The sequence below is a fragment of the Arachis ipaensis genome, chromosome B04 (genome assembly GCF_000816755.2).
Source record: "Arachis ipaensis cultivar K30076 chromosome B04, Araip1.1, whole genome shotgun sequence".
Classification (NCBI taxonomy): Eukaryota; Viridiplantae; Streptophyta; class Magnoliopsida; order Fabales; family Fabaceae; genus Arachis; species Arachis ipaensis.
The window spans coordinates 22,016,042-22,023,202 of record NC_029788.2 but is presented as its reverse complement, the minus strand read 5'-3'; positions in this window follow the sequence as shown (position 1 = coordinate 22,023,202).

Here is a 7,161-nt window from a genome sequence, read left to right as displayed (position 1 = left end):
GCACGCCCAGATGAACAAAGAGAGTTGGCATGCCACGCCTTCGACCTCAAGTGGCACGCCCAGCTTTACTTGGCCTTCTCTAGTATTGGCGTGCCACGCCTGGGTCTTCAAGTGGCACGCCTAAGTGAAGATGAGAGCTTGGTGTGCCATGCCTTCGACCTCAAGTGGCATGCCCATGTGCTTGGACCTTCAACCTCATTTTTGGAAACTTGTATTGGCGTCCCACGCCTTGATGCTCAAGTGGCACGCCCACCTTAAGATTGCTCCTTTTAAGCTTGGCGTGCCACGCTTGGGTCTTCAAGTGGCACACCCAAGTGATGGTTTGGAGCTGGCGTGTCACGCCTTCGATATCAAGTGGCATGCCCAAGTGGTTGTCCCTTCTGGATTGATGAACTGGCGTGCCACGCCCAATGGTTCAAGTGGCACGCCCATAATGGTTGATGGCCCTGGCGTGCCACGCCCCTTTTGTGGCCTTTAGCATTGCTCTCTAGAAAACTGTACTGGCGTGCCACGTCCAGCTCCTGGCGTGCCACGCCCATGTAAAAGACTCAGTCATGCTTCTCTGGCAATTAATACTGGCGTGCCACACCCAGCTCCTGGCGTGCCACGCCCCTACAGTTTCATGGCATTTGTTCTAAGTGGCACGCCAATTTCATACGCCCAACTCTGCTTTGTTGTTTTCTTCCCTTTTTGTTGGTCTTTTCACCTGAAATGCAGCACTAAAGCATTTCAAAACAATGTAACATAATGTTCATCAATTAGTTCATGAATTGCAATGATCAAATGAGATTATGCCCTTTTATGGCCCTTTTTAAACAAGAAAAAAGGGTAAATGATGCAAGTCATCACCTTCCTTGAGATGAGTTAGTTATCTTATCTTATCTTTGGGTGAGGTTGATTCCAAAAATTGTTGTCGGTCTAGATTTTCTTCCTAAAGAAAGGAATTACTTTGTTGTAAGCATAGCTCCAAACCAACAAACAACTCTCGCATCAAATTAAATTTATGGTTTTGTCACATGTACAAACCCCAAATAAGAATTAACCGGAGTATTTGGACTCTGGGTCGTCTCACAAGGAATTGCAATGAAGTGAAAGATTATTGGCTATGAAGGAACAAAGGGGGTATGATTGATAAAGGGCGAAAAATAAATGGCAAGAAAAGTAAATCAAGCAAGAAATTAAATAAAGCAAAATAAAGAAAAGCAATTAATAAAGAGAGACATTCATGGCAAGAATTGAGATCATAGGCCTTCCATCCTAGTCACTAATAACAATAATTAACAAGAATTTATCTTATTATATCATCCCCAATGATGGAAGAAGATATAGGTTATCTTCCATGAGAGAAAGTCTAACAAGACTAGCTAATCTCAATCCAAATGTCCTAATCAACTCACTAATTGGATTAGCAAGAGATTAGAGCCAATGGAAATGATATTAACTAATAATTCTAGATCACCAACATAGGTTGGGTTTTCATGACTCAAGATTGCCTAATTACTCTTTCCAAGCCAAGAATGCTCAAAGTCTACTCTAAAGCCCAACCAAGCATTTTGTCAAACACTTGGTGGGTAATAAAGGAAAGCATGCTAAATATGCAAGAATAATAAAATCTAACAACTACCAATTGCAAGGAGAGTAAATCAACAACTTAATTCATCAATGAAAAAAACATCAACATCAAATTGCATTAAATGTAAACCAAATCCAACATGAGTTCATCATCACAAAAGAGAGCAAAGAGGGAAATTAACACAACAAACCATGAGAATAAAAGAGTAGAAGCAAGAATTAATAAAGGAAATAAGATGGAAACATGAGATTGAACCTAGATCTAGAAGAGATTAACCTAACCTAGCCTAATGCTAGAGAGAAGAGGGAGCTTCTCTCTCTAGAAACTACTCTACATGATGCTAACACTTCAAAAAATTGCTCCCCCTTTGCCCAAGCTTGAATTCTGCATGGAATAGCATTAGAAATGAGTTGGATTGGGCCCAAAATGCTCTACAAATCGTTGGCCACGATTTCACTTTAGTGAATCACGCTGCTCCATTGGCACGCAAATAGAGTGAGGTCGAATCCCACAGGGATTGATTGATCAAGCAACTTTAATTAGAAGAATGTTCTAGTTGAGCGAATCCAGAATTTGGGTTGAGAGTTGCAGAAAAGAAAATGGCGGTAATGTAAATAACAGAAAAGTAAATGCTAGAATTAAAGAACTAGAAGTAAATAATTTCTAGCTTGATCTCTTCATTCCTCTTTCAAGGTTCAAAAGAGATCCAAGTTTGAATAGCTTCTCTTCCAAGATAACTACTCAATTGGATGAAGATCGAAAGCTTTCAAGTAAAATCAAGAGGAAAGATAGAAGAAGAATAATGAAAATTAGTATTGATCCATCAGATTACAACAGAGCTCCCTAACCCAATGAAAGGGGTTTAGTTGTTCATAGCTCTTGAAAATGAAAACAAAGATGGAGAATACATCATAAAACTAGAAATTGCAAAGAAAGTAAAATACAGAGAGTAGTTCCCCTTTTCCCCAGCTTTCAGAACTTCTTTACAATTCAAAGCTACTCCTATATATACTACTCTTCTCAACTTCTAGTTTACTATTCAAGTCTTGGGCCTTTGGATCTTGAGTTTGAAGCAGTTCTTTTTTTTATTTGGGCTTGGCTTTACTTGCAGAGAGAAAGTGCTAAGTGGGCAGAGACTTCAGCTCAGGACGTTAGGGGTGTTAATATTTAGAAGAGTCCACGTTAACTAGGTTAACGTGGCCATCTTTAGCCATCCCAACGTTAGTGACATTGTTGAGTGTCACTAACGTTGGCTCATCCTTCATTCCTCATCGTTGGCTTCCACGTTAACTAAGTTAACGTGGAGTTTAACGTGACTCTTGGGGGTTGTGTGTTTGCTTCAACGTTAGTGACAATGTTGAGTGTCACTAACGTTGTCGACAACTCTACGTTAGTTACGTTAGTTCCCACGTTAACCAAGTTAACGTGGGAGTTAACGTGGTACTTTGCACCATAGGCCAACGTTAGTGACAATGTTGAGTGTCACTAACGTTGGCTTCTCTTCTCCCCTTAAGGTTAGAGGCCACGTTAACTAGGTTAACGTGGCTTCTAACGTGGCCACTTATGAGTAGTTGCCAACGTTAGTGACAATGTTAAGTGTCACTAACGTTGGCTCAACTTCTCTTCTCCACGTTAGAGTTCACATTAACTTAGTTAACGTGACTCTCTAACGTGGGCATTGATGGCTTTTTGAGAATGTTATTGGCAATCACTTTTCTCATTAATCTTGCAAGTTACCTCCCCTTTTCTTGCTTCCTTTTTGGTCCTGAAATCAAGCAATAAAGTGCATCAAAGCTCTAGTCCAAGTCATGAGTAATGCAACATAATATTAGTCACTAAACTTATGCAAAATCCTCATGAAATTATGTAAAATGCACAATGTATGCTTGAATCAAGGCATAAGTGAATATTTACCCAAAACTAGCTTATTTCTTAAAGAAATGCATGAAACTAACCTAAAAACAGTAAAGAAAAGGTCAGTGAAACTGGCCAAGATGCCCTGGCATCAATGTGCATCCCTAAACATGAAGAAACTATGGCAAATTTTATATTATTTTGAATCCCCGGATGTTTGCTTTCCAACGCAACTGGAACTGCCTCATTTGGACCTCTATAGCTCAAGTTATGATCGATTGAATGCAAAGTGGTCAGGCTTGATAGCTTTACGGTTCCTTCATTTCTTCATGAGTTCTCCCACTTTGCATGCTTTTCTCCTCACTTCTTCCATCCAATACTTGCCTTATGAACCTGAAATTACTCAACAAACACATCAAGGCATCGAATGGAATTAAAGTGAATTAAAATCACCAATTTAAGGGCCTAAAAAGCATGTTTTTACACTTAAGCATAATTCAAGGGAGAATTACAAAACCATACTATTTCATTGAATAAATGTGGAAAAAAGTGGTAAAATTTCCTAAAATAAGCACAAGATAAACCACGAAATCGGGGTTTATCAAATCTCCCCACATTTAAACTAAGCATGTCCTCATGCTAAAATCATGAAAGAAGCAAAGGGGTATCAACATTTATTCAATGCAAACTAACTACATGCAACCTATCTATATGCAATCTATCTACATGAATGCAACTACTTGGTCAAAATAAGTACTTCCAAGAATACATATATAAGTATAAGGGCTAATGCAATAGCAATCAAATTAACCCACAATTAAATTGAATCATTGAGAGATTTTACAAACTTGCAAGAAAAGATGATCATGGGTGGAAACATGTAATTGAGCGATCGAACCCTCACTGGATGTGTATCCGCTCTAGGCACTCAAGTGTATGGGGTTGATTCACTCGATTCTCCCCTAATCATGCTTTCTGAGATTTATTTTTCATCTAACAATCAACAATTACTTCATGCATGCATACAAATATCATGAGGACTTTCCCATATGTTGTAATGGGGCTAGGGTCAAGGAGGGATGCATGTGGTCAAGTGAGCTTGAAATTCGAATCTTTGATTAACTTAAACTTCCCACCTAACCTATGACAACCTATACAATTCTAAACAAACCTAACTACCCATTCTTCACTTCACACACTCATGCATTCTCTTTCGATCACCACACATATGCATTGATTTTTATTGAACCTTGACTTTGTGGCATTTTTGTCCCCTTTTTACATTAAATTTTTTTTCCATTTCAAACTAAAATATATACAAGAACATCAATGCATATGGTTTACACATGATTAATACATGAGTATGTACCCAATACCCAAGATTCTCAACACAAATACAAAAACACACTTTTATCTCTACCCAATGTTCCCAACTCTCCCAAAATCAAATGGTAAACGCTCTCACTAGCCTAAGCTAATCAAAGATCCAAATTAAGGGATATTTATTATTTTTCACTTAGGCTTGTAATGTGCTACAATTAAGAACAAATGGGTTAAGCATAGGCTCAAGATTGGTTAACAATGGAAGATAAAAGGTAGGCTATTTGGGTAAGTGAGCTATTTGAACAATGGCCTCAATCATATAAATGCATGTGTACACAAAATAATGGACATAAAGAATCAAACAAATCAAGGATCACAATCATAGGAAGAGAATAATGCACACAAGAATGAAAATAAGTGGTTATATATGATGTAACCACACAATTAGGCTCAAATCTCACATGCTTGTGTTCTTGGCTAAAAACATGATCCACAAAGTATATAATTCAAGCAAGTTCTAAAAAAAATTTCAATCAATTGGGGTACCCTCTAGATAAAATCCTTGGAAAATATCATGATTTTGACTAAGCTTATTATGTACATATGAAAAATGAGAAAATGCAACTAGAAATCCTAAAATGAAATGCAAAAGTGTTGGGATTAGAAACTTGTTACCCAAAAATGCCGAATGGTCGGACGACCTCCCCACACTTAAAAGTTTGCACCGTCCTTGGTGCACTAAATGAGCAAGGGGGTACGGCGACTCTCCGAGTTGCCACCTTCATCTAATAGGTCAATCGGTGCTGCGTGTTCTTCCTTTCGCTTCCATTTTTGCTTATGGTGCATCGATCATGAAAAACAAAATAAACACCGTAAGATGAGAAAATACAAAAGCAAGGAAGCATGAATTGTTGGAATGAGGTGAATCACTAGAATTGAGTGAGTGAATTAGTGTGACATTGATGAAAAATAAGTGTGTGGGTTCTAAAATTGCGCACGGTTTAGAACGCACACACTAGTACAAAAAGTTATGTCACAATTATACTAAAGAAAGCATACACTTCACTCATTCTAGTGTGCTTGAGATACTTTGAAAGACTTCTAGGTTAAGGCAACCGAGCAAGTAGTGAAGAAGCATAAAAGCATTCAAGCAAAAATCAAGCGATTGAGAAATTGGATAAAAAATGAACATTGATTGGTGTGTAAGTAAATTTGGTGAACAAAATGGTTTAAAGAGCTCACACATCAAACAATGACACTTATTGAAGTTGTTGCAACACCTAAGTGACATAGAGGTGGAACACATGGATGCTATGGAACTTAGGAAAAAGGATATAGAAGTCAAAAATCAATCGCATAGCAAGCATGGTCCACAAAGCTTAGAAAGCTCAAAAATATGTTGCTAGGTAAGCTTTCGATCCAATTTCACAATTCCACAAACTCAATGCATGAAATAGGTGATGATCAATTAGAACAAGCATCCTAAAAAAAATGCTTTGATAATGTACAATTGCCTAACAATAGATGATGAATGCATGGTGGCCAAAACATGCAATTCAAAGAGTTAAGATGCATGAAGGCAATGTAACATGTACTCGGTATTCACAAATGTTCAACATGAAGATCTAAAACCAAGTAATAAATTGTAACCTCAACAAAGAAATCCAACAAAGACAATAACAACAATGATGTTAAACTAACATCCTGTTAGTAATGGGCAGCAGTAAACAGTAAACAAGATTAGTAATCCAACACTTATAATGGAAAACAAAAATTAAACTAACTAATTGCTAAAAGAAATGGTGTTACATGGTGTTTGGTAGTGTTGGATGATGTTTGAAGGGTAGAAAGAAAAGAAAAGGAGAGAGAAGAAGGAAAGAAATGGAAAGAAGAGAAGAAAAGAAGATGGTTGAAACAGGGCAATCCACGCGTGCGCATCATGTGCGCGTAAGCGTGGATTGATGAAATGGAAGCGACGCGTACGTGCGGCTGACGCGTACGCGTGCATGGCAAAGCAGAGAGTCGACGCGTACGCGCAAGGTACGCGTGCGCGTGCCTTGGGCACAAAGTTGGCACACTTCAGGCACAACTCTCGGGTGAATGTATGGAGGGGGAACTTCCAATCCACGCGTACGCATGAGTGACGCGGGCGCGTAGATGGTCGAAATTGCTTGGGGCACGCGTACGCGTGAGTGACGCGTACGCTTGGGTTGGTGCCCTGTTTTTCAAAAAATTTTCTATGATTTTGCACCAAACCAAGCATTCCAAACCTCCGAACAACTACCAAAACACCACAAAACCTTATTTAACAAACTAAACTACCAAACAAACTTAACAAATCAATCAAAACATGAAATTAAACCTATTTTACCAATATGTTAGAGAAAAATGAAAGGATATTACCCTAGTGG